Below are 12,060 nucleotides of genomic sequence, written 5' to 3' on the forward strand. Positions count from 1 at the left end.
CCGCGAAGAGGCGTGGTTGCCACAGATTCCTTTGTGAATTTCCTCTAAGATTTCTTAGCCATCCTCCCGGGTAACGCACTTCATGAGTATCCCCGAGGATGCACTTTTCCTGTAGAGCTTGTCTCCGACGAGAACGTAATTTTTTACTCACCGGGAGATTTGTTCAGCCTGATTCTTGTCAGATGGTAGCTTGTGATCTTTGATGCCGTCGATGAAGGGTGTGCGCCAGTCGACTTCTATCATCATTACTTCTCTAGTGACGTCAGTAGTCTGAACCACTGGCGGTGTAACTTGTTCGGGTATGGACGGCTTGTGCAGTTCGTGTACGAAGATTCCTACCGGAACCTCTGCACAAGTTGAGCCCATTTTGGATAAGACGTCGACGGCTACGTTGTTGTCGCGAATGATGTGATGAAACTCCAAGCCTGAGAACTTGTTTTCCATTTTGCGGACTTCTTTGCAGTAAGCGTCCATATTATGCTTGTTTCGGTCCCACTCGTCATTGACCAGGTTTATAACGACTAGTGAGTCGCCGTATACCAATAGTCTTTTGATGCCGAGGGAGATTGCGAGGCGAAGGCCGTGTAGCAGTGCTTCGTACTCGGCTTCATTGTTAGATGCCTCCCAGAAGATTTGCAGTACGTATTTGAGTTGGTCTCCCTTGGGGGAGATGAGGAGTACACCTGCACCGACCCCTTCAAGTTTGAGGGACCCATCAAAGTACATTATCTAGTGCTCCGGCCCCTCAGCTGGTGTTGGTACTTGGTTTTCAGTTCCTTCAGCCACAAAGTCGACGAAAGCTTGGGATTTGTTAGCTGTCCTTGGCTTAAAGTCCAAGGCGAGAGCTCCGAGTTAAACTGCCCATTTGGAGATTCTATCCGTGGCGTCTCTGTTATGAAGAATTTTGCCGAGCGGGAAGTCAGAGATAACTGTGATGTTGTGCTTCTGGAAATAATGGCGCAATTTCCGGGAGGTAAGCAGGATTACGTATAAAAGCTTTTGTATCGATGAATACCGAGTTTTGGAGTCCGAGAGTACTTCGCTGACGAAGTAGATAGGTCATTGGACCTTGTAAGCGTGGCCCGGTTCAGATCGTTCGACTACAATTGCTGTGCTGACGACAAGAGTAGTGGCTGATATGTATAGGATCAAGTCTTCGTTCGGAGAAGAAGCGGTGAGTACATGAGGCTTTGACAGGAAGTCTTTGAGTTGTGTTAGTGCCTTGTTTGCCTCTTCCGTCCATGTGAACCTGTCCTGGCATTTGAGAAGCTTAAAGAAAGGTAGTCCCCATTCTCCAAGTCTCGAGATGAACCGGTTGAGAGCGGCCATGCAGCCTGTGAGTTTCTACACATCCTTGATGCTAGCTGGTGCTTGCATGTTTGTGATGGCAGATATTTTTTTCAGGTTGGCCTCAATGCCGCGATGGCTAATGATGAACCCGAGTAGCTTGCCAGAAGGTACGCCGAAGACGCACTTAGTAGGATTGAGTTTTCATCGGAAAGCTCGTAGACTGGAGAAAGTTTCCTCCAAATCGACAATGAGTTCCTCCTGGTTTCTTGTTTTGATGACTACGTCGTCGACGTAAGCTTCAACATTGTGGTGAAGTTGCTTTTCAAAGCACATCTGTATGGCTCATTGGTAAGTTGCCCCTGCATTTTTTAGTCCGAAGGATGTTGTTTTGTAGCAGAAAGCTTCGAAAGGTGTGATAAAAGCTGTTTTGGCTTGATCTTCCTCCTTTAGGCTTATTTGATGATAGCCGGAGTAGCAGTCGAGAAAACATAGTAAAGCGCATTCAGCGGTGGAGTCGACCACTTGATCGATCCTGGGTAGTCCGAAGGGGTCTTTTGGACAATGCTTGTTGAGGTCAGTGTGGTCGACGCACATCCTCCACTCGTTGTTTTTCTCACGCACAAGTATGGGATTTGCTAGCCAGTCAGGGTGAAAGACTTATTTGATGAACCTTGCTACGAGTAGCTTAGCCAACTCTTTCTTGATTGCTTCTCGTCTATCTTGAGCGAATCTGCGAAGTCGCTGCCATTTTGGGGTAGCTTTGGGATCAACATTTAGAGAGTGCTCGATCAGCTCCTTGGGCACATCTGGCATGTCAGCCGGTTTCCAAGCGAAGATATCATGATTAGCTCGAAGGAAACTGACGAGCACGGATTCCTATTTAGGATCTAGCCCTGTTCCGATCAGGGCTGTCTTGGAAGGGTCGCCCGTCTGGAGGTCGACTGGTTTGAAGTCTTGCTCGCTGGCGGGTTTCACCTTTATGGACCCTGACTTATTTTATGGGATCTCGAGTTTAGTTGGATGGAGCTTTTTTGAAGTTGTGAAGACTTGTTGCATAGGACTAGGTGCTTGAGAAGTCGCATCAATTTCCACGGCTTCGGTGTCGCATTCGTAGGATCGCCGGAGATATCCTCGCAGCGCTAGTTTGCTCTTGGGGCCTGGCATTTTAAGTACCAAGTAAACGTAGTGTGGTATGACCATGAACTTGGCTAGTGCTGGTCTTCCGAGTATGGCGTGGTAAGATCTCTCGAAGTCTGCGACTTCAAATCTGATGTACTCGGTGCGGTAATGTTCCTTAGTTCCAAAGGTAATTGGAAGGACGACTTGTCCTAGTGGTATAGCTGCGTTTCTAGGTACGGTGCCGTAGAAGGGCGAATCCGTTGGAGTAAGCATTTCTGTAATGTCGAGGCACATCTTTCTCAATGTTTTGGTGAAAATGATGTTAAGCCCGCTTTCTCCATCGATGAGTACTTTGGTTAACTTTGAGCCTGCCACAACCGGATCGAGTACTAGGAGGAAACGGCCTGGTTCTGAGAACTTGGTCCACTGGTCCTTTCTGCTGAAGGAAATGGGTACTTCTGACCACATTAGCGGTGATGGATCTGTTGGTTCGATGGCCATGATTTCCCTAAGTACAAGTTTATTAGCTCGCTTGGATGCGGTGTCTGGGATTCCACCAAAGATGACGTTGACAGTTTTGGAGGCGGTCTGGAAGTCGGCCTCCTCCTCTTCGTCATTGTGGACTTTGTTCTTGCCTTTATCCTTTTTCTTGGTGTACTCTTCAGGGGGTGGTGGTGCGGGTAAGTCTTGCATTACTCGGCGCATGCTGTAGCAGTCTATTGCTAAGTGCTTCCTAGTCGGGTGCCATGGGCACTGCTTTTTGAGTAGTTCGGTGACAGTTGGCCCTTCATCATTTTTGCGGGATCCCTTTTTTCCAGAGTTGGTCATGGCAGCAACAGTATTGTCGGGCTTACTTTTGCGATTGTGATTACTCGAGAAATTATTTCGAGTATCGTTGTGCCGAGTTCTATCCTGGTCGTTGTTGTCATGCCCACGGTTGCGGTGGGAGCCGAACTGTTCTTGCTCTTTGTCTTCTTCATCTGCCCACTGTTGCACCATAACTTTGAGGTCTTTGACATTAGCTGGCCGTCGGCGACCAAAGTTTTGATATGTCCGTCGATCGTAGAGTCCGTTCTGGAAGCACTCAATGACGTCTGTTTCTAAGACGTCAACTATGGTTGCCTTCTTTTCGAAGAATCGGCGCAAGTAGTCGCGTAAGGTCTCGCCTTCTTTTTGCTTAATTTGACTTAAGTCAATCTTGTTGCCTGGTCTAGCCATGGAGCTGGCGAAGTTATTGGTGAAAGCCTTTGTTAAGTCTGCCATAGAGTCAATTGACTTGGGTTTGAGTGACTCAAGCCAGGTCAGTGGCGTGGGTTCCATGCATATTGGGAAGTGGATGACTTTGGTGTCATAACTGCCCCAAGCTGCCTGAACTGCCAAGGAGTAGCATCGTAGCCATTGAATAGTATCTTGCTTATCGTCGTACTTGGTAATTCCTGTTGGCTTGAACTTATCGGGTAGTCTTGTCTTCATTACCCGGCTTGTGAAAGTAGGGAAGTGGTTGTAGTTGTCGACCTCTCGCTCGCGCCGACTGTTGAGGATTTCTCGTAGATCGCTGAAGTTTGACACTTCGTGATTCTTCTGAGTAGGGTGAATACTTTTTACCGAATTGGTGCAGCTGGCCTCTCCAACATCCTTATGGCGTGCTGGTGCCTTGTGTTTGCTTGGGCCTTGGCTGTGTTGCCGAGGCTGGTTGATGACGTCATTGTCGTTTATTTGGGCATCTTTATTGGCTGCAACTCCCCTGCTGCCTTCTTGGTGAGCTGTGATGCGAGGAACAGACGGAATTGGTGATTCTTTGTCGAGTAACTTGTAGGCTTGCTTCGCGAGTTGTGCGATTAGTCCATTGCCGCGCTGCACGAGCTGAGCTGTGGCTTCGTTTTCCCTGTCTTGAGGCATCAACGTTGTTAAAAGATTGATTGAGGCGATTGCCGAAAGTGGAGTATTGTGCTCTTGAGCCTGGACTGCGTTGAAAGCCCTTTCGAGGTTTGTGCTGGGAATATTTGTGGCCATCGACTGTCGTCGCTCGGCTCGAGTAGCCTTGCGCATCCTTCTTTGGTTCCGTTGCTCAGAGGTTTCATTGTGTGGAGCGTCAGCTGTAGACTCGTCTTCTGAAATGTTGTCGAGCTGTGCTAATCGCCTGTGGGTTCTATTTTGGCTAGTGCCCGGGTTGTTATTTTGAGTAATAACAAGGACGTCTCTGTTCGGGTAATAGCTTTCGAAACTTGACGTTGCAATCTCTGTGGAGCTTTCCTCATGATTGGAAGTGAGTGGGATACTCTCTTGATACGAGAGGTTGTCTATATGAGCGACAAAACGCGAGTCGTAGTCACGGTCCAGAAGAGATGGTCTCAATCCTGGCCAATGTATGAATCTGCCATGTGATGTTGAAGTTATTACCAATCCTTGGGCTGGACCAGATAGCGGTTTTTCTGGTAGGTAAACCGAGTCGGAGTCGTCATCTTCGTCGTGCCCGAGTTTGAGTTGGATTCGAGTAAGAAAACCTTGGTAAACTTCGACTGGATTGCGGAGTCCGTGCGGGAGCCGCTTTGGAGTCGAAGCTGGGTTGAGAAGTGACTGAGACCGACTAGTCCGAGGCGAAGTCGAGTCCGACGCGTAGTCGAACTCAAAGTTGTCGACTTTGGAATCTTGATTTTTTCTGATCAAGTCTTCCGATTTCTTCTCCTGAGCGTCGATGACCTGGCGCAGGAACGAACCTGAGCCATCGGCGATGCAGAGCCAGGATCCAAAAACGAAGGTTGCGCCCGCTTTGATGATGAAGACGGGCTTGATGATGACTGTTGCCATGGAGTTCGCGCTGAGAAACTCCACGAGTCCCCCTACCTGGCGCGCCAGCTGTCGACGTTTTAGGCCAGCAACCCGCCTAGGGGGTACCCTAGGTGGTCTTTTGTGCGGTAAGGATCGTCGAGAATCAAGGAATCAATGGTGACGCAAGGAACACGATTTAGACAGGTTCGGGCCGCTAGATCGCGTAGTACCCTACGTCCTATGTGTTGGTTTGTATTGATCTTGGATGAACTAGAGTTGTTCCATTTGAGGGGGGTCCCTGCCCGCCCTTATATACACGGGAGGGCAGGGTTACAAGTCTGAGTCCTAGTCGAGTACTATTACAGAGTTCTACTCGGTATGGCCCGAGTAGTTTTCTATATGCATACTTGACTAGTCCGAGTAGGATACGCCTATCCCTTCACCTGGTCTCATCCGAGTACGTCCCTTAGTGGGCCGTCCAAGGTCTACTCGTGGGCCTGTGGTGCATGCCCGACACACGGTGCTGGTTGTAGAACGTGAAGAACCTGGCCACAGCAACATGGCGCAAAGGCTAGTGTATTATGTCAGTGAGGTCCTGAGCGACTCAAAGGTCCGCTACACGCAGGTCCAGAAATTGCTCTACGCAATCCTGATCACCTCCTGTAAGCCATGTCACTACTTCCAAGCGCACAAGATTTGAGTGGTCTCCTCCTATCCAATCGATGAAAATCCAGCACAACAGGGATGTCCACGGCCCAATCGTCAAATGGTCCATGGAGCTCGGTGAATTTGACATCGACTTCTACCCTCATCATGTGATCAAGTCCCAGGTCTTGGCCGACTTTGTCGCTGAATGGACTGAGATTCAAGAGCCACCCTCCCTGGAGAGACCGAAGCACTGGGTGATGTACTTCGATGGTGCCCTCAACCTCGAAGGAGCTGGCACAGGGGTCCTCTTCATATCCCCGAAAGGTGAGCAGCTCAAATACGTCCTCCGGATCCACTACAGGGCCACCAACAATGGAGCCGAGTACGAGGCCCTCACAAACAGGCTCCGCATCGTCGCCTCGCTCGGCATTAAGCGCATACTCACATTTGGCGACTCCAAGGTTGTCATCGAGCAGGTCAACAAGTCCTGTGAGTGCTCCAAGGAAACCATGGACGCCTACTGTGCCGAGGTCCGCAAACTCGAGGCTCACTTCGACGGTCTCAATTTCCATCACGTCCCTAGGGAACACAACGTCGTTGCTGATGTCCTGTCTAAGCTCGGCTCCAAGAGCTCTCAAGTCCTGATCGACATGTTTGTCTAGGACTTGAGAAAATCCTCCATCAAGATATTGGACCCAGACCAAGCTGACGACAATGCTCAGGCTCAGGCCGACCTAGCGCCCACCGATGTCTTGATGATCAAGGCGGAGTAAGACTGGTGCAGACCTTTCATCGCATTCATCACCGACAACATGTCCCCAAAAGACAAAGCCGAGCACGAAAAGCTCACACAACACAGCACCAACTACGTTGTGATCGGCAAGGAGTTGTACAGGAAGGCCATATCAACCGAAATTCTGATGAAGTGCATCCTCCGCAACGAAGGCCTTGAACTCCTCCATGAAATCCACTCGGGTTCGTGTGGGAACTATGCCGCCTTTGGCAATCTGGTCAGGAAAGCGTTCCGCTCTGGTTTTTACTGGCCAGCTGATATCGATGACACAAAAGAGCTCGTCCAAAGGTGTAAAGGGTGCCAATTTTTTTTCCAAGCAGCAGCACCTCCCAGCGCAGGCCTTGCGCACCATCCCACCATCCTGGCCCTTCGCATATTGGGGGCTGGATATGGTCGGCCCTTTCAAGACCGCTCTGAGCGGATACACCCATATCCTCATGGCAGTTGACAAATTCACCAAGTGGATCGAAGTCAAGGCTGTCACCAGCATAGAGTTGGCCAAAGCTGCTCAATTCGTTGAAGAGCTCACACACCGCTTCGGGGTCCCCAATAGGATCATCACCGGCCTAGGCAAACAATTCACAAGATCCGAGTTCTGGGATTTTTGCCAGGACAACCTCATTGACGTATACTACTCCTCAGTAGCTTACCCACGATGTAATAGTCAGGTCGAACTTGCGAATGGGATTGTTCTCCAATCCCTCAAGTCTCGCATCTTTGACGATGCATCCAAGTACGCCACCAAATAGCTCCGTGAGTTACCCCACGCTATTTGGGGCCAATGCACCCAAAAGAATCAAGCCATCGGCTACACCCCATTTTTCTTCATCTACGGCTCAGAGGCTATAGTGTTAACAGATGTAGCCGTTGGTGCCCCTCGGATTCAATACTATCAGGAAGAGAAGGCAGAAAAGAGTCGGTTGGTCGACATCGATAGCTTGGAAGAGCGTCGTGTGGCGGCCCTCATCTAGCATGCGAGCATATGCAACAGATTCGACGCTACCATGACAGTAACATCCAGGAACGCTAATTCAACATCGGCAACCTAGTGCTCCGTCGGATCCAGTCCACCAAGGACATGCGCAAGCTGTCGGCCACATAGGAGGGGCCCTTCATCGTTAAATAAGTCATCCAGCTAGGCACTTATGGGCTGCAGTGGGTAGATGGCTCAGGCATCCCCAACCCATGGAACATTCAACACCTGCGACGCTTCTACCTTTAGGACATTAAAGCTATGTACTCTTTATACCTTTTACATTGAATAAATAAAACCTCAGAGGTTCTTTGCATACCTACTACCTTGTTTCTTACCCGAGCTCTTACTCATGCTCGGGGGCTGTCCGACCTCATCGACAGACTAGATCCTTGCTTTTACGCTCGGAGGCTTCCCTTGTTACCCGCCGACCTCTTGGTCTCACCTCTTCTCCTACACCTCTCACGACAAGTACGACTAACTCATGTGGACGATGTCCTAGCTCGCAAAACCCAGACAACCTTGCGTCCGCTCCCTCTACAAGTCCGAGATCCGCTCTCAGCAGAGTGCTGATCAAGCAAGGCTAGGCGTTTAGTGGCTACAGGACTAAGCTACACAATGTCCTGTCGTATACACCAAATGAGGGACGGAGACTTTCTATTCACATAAGTTAATCAACAAGTTTACTTGTCTCATGACACAAATTGATACATTTTACAGTTTTTTCATTATAGGTCCAGTTCTTTAACTACATCATCCAGCTTGTTGATATTGCTCGGCCAGCTCCAGGAGGTTATCAGCATCAAAGTCCTCAGCAACACCTGTTTTGACGCGCTCCATGGCTAGCCAAGGTAAGTGCATCTTCAGAAGCGCCATGATGTTCTTGGCGTACTCCACAGTGGTCTCCTTCATCAAGGCCCTTATCCGACTTGGAGCACTCTTTAGGCGGTCCAGTAGCGGCATTGGCTTGTCAAGGTTGGCCACGGGCTGGATCATGTCCATCACGTAGCCCCGGCCGACCTCAAGTCTTCCAGCTCCACCTCCAACCCTGCAATGACCACCTGATCATGCTGGAGACTATTCATAGCAGCAATCAAGCACCGGTCCATGTCCTTGTGCAAGTCAGCCTCACAGGGTAGTCTCCGCAACACGGCATAGTCACGGTCCACGACAACGTCGTGGTCTTGCTGCAGTCAAGCATTAGCTTCCTCGCACTCTTTCAGGTCTCTCTTAAGCCTCTCCTCCTTTTTCTAGGCATCTACAAAATAACGAAACTCAAGAAAAGATACCGACCTCATCTATCCAAGGTAGATCTTCCATATGGAACGAAGCTTTACTAGTTAGCAAAGTGCTTAGGTCGTCCGGGACCTCCCTGGTGATCTTCTTCTGCTCCTCAATCTCTTGGTTCTTTTGTCAGATCTGCTCCGCGACATCCTCCTTGGCCTTTTTGAGCTCAATCTTCTGGTGCTCGGCCTCGAGGCGATACTCCTCGGCATGGTGGATGGCATCCGCCCTCTTGTGCACACTCCCGGCCAGATTCTATACAAAAGTTACTCCAACAATTCAAAGATGGAAGATAAGGGTGGAAGTGAACGGCAAGATTGGTCAGCCAACTTACATATAACACCTCTCCGACCTTGGCCGCGACTTCCTTCAGGACGGCAAGATCTTTCTTGTGGGCGGCTGCATCCTACGCCAGGGCCGTCTCGGAGAAGTCCAGGGTGGTGGAATCATACTCGTGGGCATGAACGTCAGCATCGTAGCCCGCCACCTCCCCGTTGGTCGGCGCTCCCCTAGGGGTCTCCTCCATCAGCACCCCAACACTGACATCTGTGACCCCAAGCGCGGATACAACGGTGTCCTCGGTGACATCCAGGGACGGCGAAGACCTTGGCTCGGGACCCTTAGGTCCCATCAGCAGGCCATTGTCACTCCTGGCCTGGACATACATCGTAGATGCAGCTCCTATGGTCGCATCAGGAGTCCGACCATCTACCTGGGTCCCAATGCCAGCGTCCGGCAGGCTCGACTCGTCCTCCATCACCACCTTCAAGCTCGGACGGCAAGACACAGAGATAAAGCGAAGCAATGTACGAACAAAACTTCCAACAATATACCATGCCATGATCATACTCACAATGTGCGCTTCTTCACTCGGAACTTTGGGCGAAGAGGTGTTGGCGGCTGCAGGATCGGCTCCTTCTGCTTTCCCCCGCGGATCTCTATCTTCAGCCGCTCCTTGAGCCGCTCCGCGTCGGTTGCGATCATCTCAAGGAGCTCAGCCTTCTTCTTCTTGGCAGTTGGGCTGGACAATTCGGAGTCTTCGCTTGGCACCCCGCACGAGGTCTCCGCAGGGGATGCCACCAACATAGCGGGTGCCTTTGGCTTCATGGCACCCCTCTTCTTGCACTTCTTCTTCTCCGCTTCTGGCTTCTCTGCATCTGGCGCCTTGGACCCCACCACCTTGCGAATGGCCTAGCGTGTCTGCCGCCCAACAGGAGCTGTGCCCCTGGCCACCGTCCCGTTGCCCTGGACTGGTACGTCCTCGTCAGAATCGTCAAAGGAGGAGTCTGACTCTCAATCCAGGGCGGCAGGTGGCAGGTCGGTCTCGGTGGTTAGGCGAATCTTGGGTCGCTGCTGCTCGGCCCCTCCAGGAAGCGGTGCCGGATAGAAAAACTCATACTCTCAGCTCTGAAAAGTAAAACAATATCAAGCAGAAACAGACACAAAAGTGAAGCAATCAAGCCAAACAATGAAATCAAGAACTTACCGGATCAGCTGGCCTAATGAGGGAATGCGCCTTTGGGCATTGCTTGTTCTTGATGACCCCGCAGAAGAACTCGATAACCAGACCGGTGACCTCTTCCTGGGTAACCTTCCGTTGTGCCTCCCAGGTCGAATCCAATGGCCCCGAGTACTCATATGCCGGGTGGACCTTGTCCTTGATGGGTTGCATCAGCCTTCGGCAAAAGTTGATGCTCACAGCCCTAGCTGTGAGCCCACGACCTTTTAGGTTAGGAATCTCCTTCAACAGCTACTTCAACTAGACCATTTCTGTGGAGGTCGGCTGGTTTGACCACTCCGGCGTTGTCACGGGTGCATACCCGAGGCGGGACGGCAACTTGGGCTTCTGATTGGCAACAAGGAACCATTCCTTATGCCACCCCTTGTTCGAGTCCTTGAGCTTCAGATCGAAACACTCTTGGAACCTCTTTGGCCGCAGTGAGAATCCACACCTGCTGATGAGTCTTGGTCCCTTCCCCTTTGTCACCACGATCTTGAGTTGGTACAGATACCGACAGAGATCAAAATGAGGAGGAATACCGAGGAAAGCTTCGCAAAGGTGGATAAAACTGCGACATCCAAGATGGAGTTAGGGTTGAGATGTACCAACTCGATCTTGTAATAGTTGAGCAGCCTGTGGAAGAAATCTCCCGTGGGGATCCTGAATCCGTGCTCGAAGAAGGCTGCGAAGATGACGGCCTCGGTCCTATCTTTGGTGGGGAACTCCTAGCCCATGGTTGTCTTACATTCCAGGAGGGACTTGGGACCAAGCAAGCCCCGATCGACGAGGGCTTGGATCTTCTTCTTCGTCATCACGGACTTCACCCAGTATGTGGATGGATCCGATGCCTGCTCCACCGCTATCTCTTCGGTTTCTATACCCTGGGACTTAGATCTGATGAAGGCAGACCTCTTTGTTCACATATGGCGTCGAGGCAGCGGCGGATCTGGGTTACGGTGGAGGAGACGAGCGAGTTAATTTGCGGACACGGTGGCGTGACCTAGGGCTCTCAGGCACGGCAGTGATGGTGTTGGCATCGGCAGTGTTTGAGTGCAAGTGGAGTGAAAATGAAAATGGAATTGCGCCCCTTCAACTTTTGAAGAAGTTGATGGCGTAAACCTAGCAACGGAATCCGCGGGTCCCCCATTACGACGGATGCAATGACGGGATACGCGATAGATGGAATCCGTGGGTTTTCCGTTAAGTCTCATGGCGTGCCTTCGTGGCTCCGCCAGTCATCGCGCTCGGTGGCTGGGCGCCTATTTCAGGTCGGCATGCCTCTATGGCTCCGCTAGTAATGCTTGGGGGCTTGGCGCCTATCTCAACCCAGTCCTCGCGCTCGGGGTTGGGCACCTATCTCGGGTTGGCATGCCTCCATGGCTCCGCCAGTCCTCGTGCTCGGGGGCTGGGCGTCTATCTCTTGTCGGCGTGGCTCCGTGGCTCTGCCAGTCCTCGCGCTCGGGGGTTGGGCGCCTATCTCGGGTTGGCGTGCCTCCGTGGCTCCGCTGGTCCTCACGCTCGGGGGTTGGATGCCTATCTCAGGTCGGCGTGCCTCCATGGCTCTGCCAGTCCTCGCGCTTCGGGGTTGGGCGCCTATCTCAGGTCGGTACACCTTCGCAGCTCTACCGGTGCTTGCTCGGGGGCTGGGCATTATATTTAGATTCTTTTTGCTACGAAAACAAT

The sequence above is a fragment of the Setaria italica genome, chromosome V, assembly GCF_000263155.2.
Source record: "Setaria italica strain Yugu1 chromosome V, Setaria_italica_v2.0, whole genome shotgun sequence".
NCBI lineage: Eukaryota > Viridiplantae > Streptophyta > Magnoliopsida > Poales > Poaceae > Setaria > Setaria italica.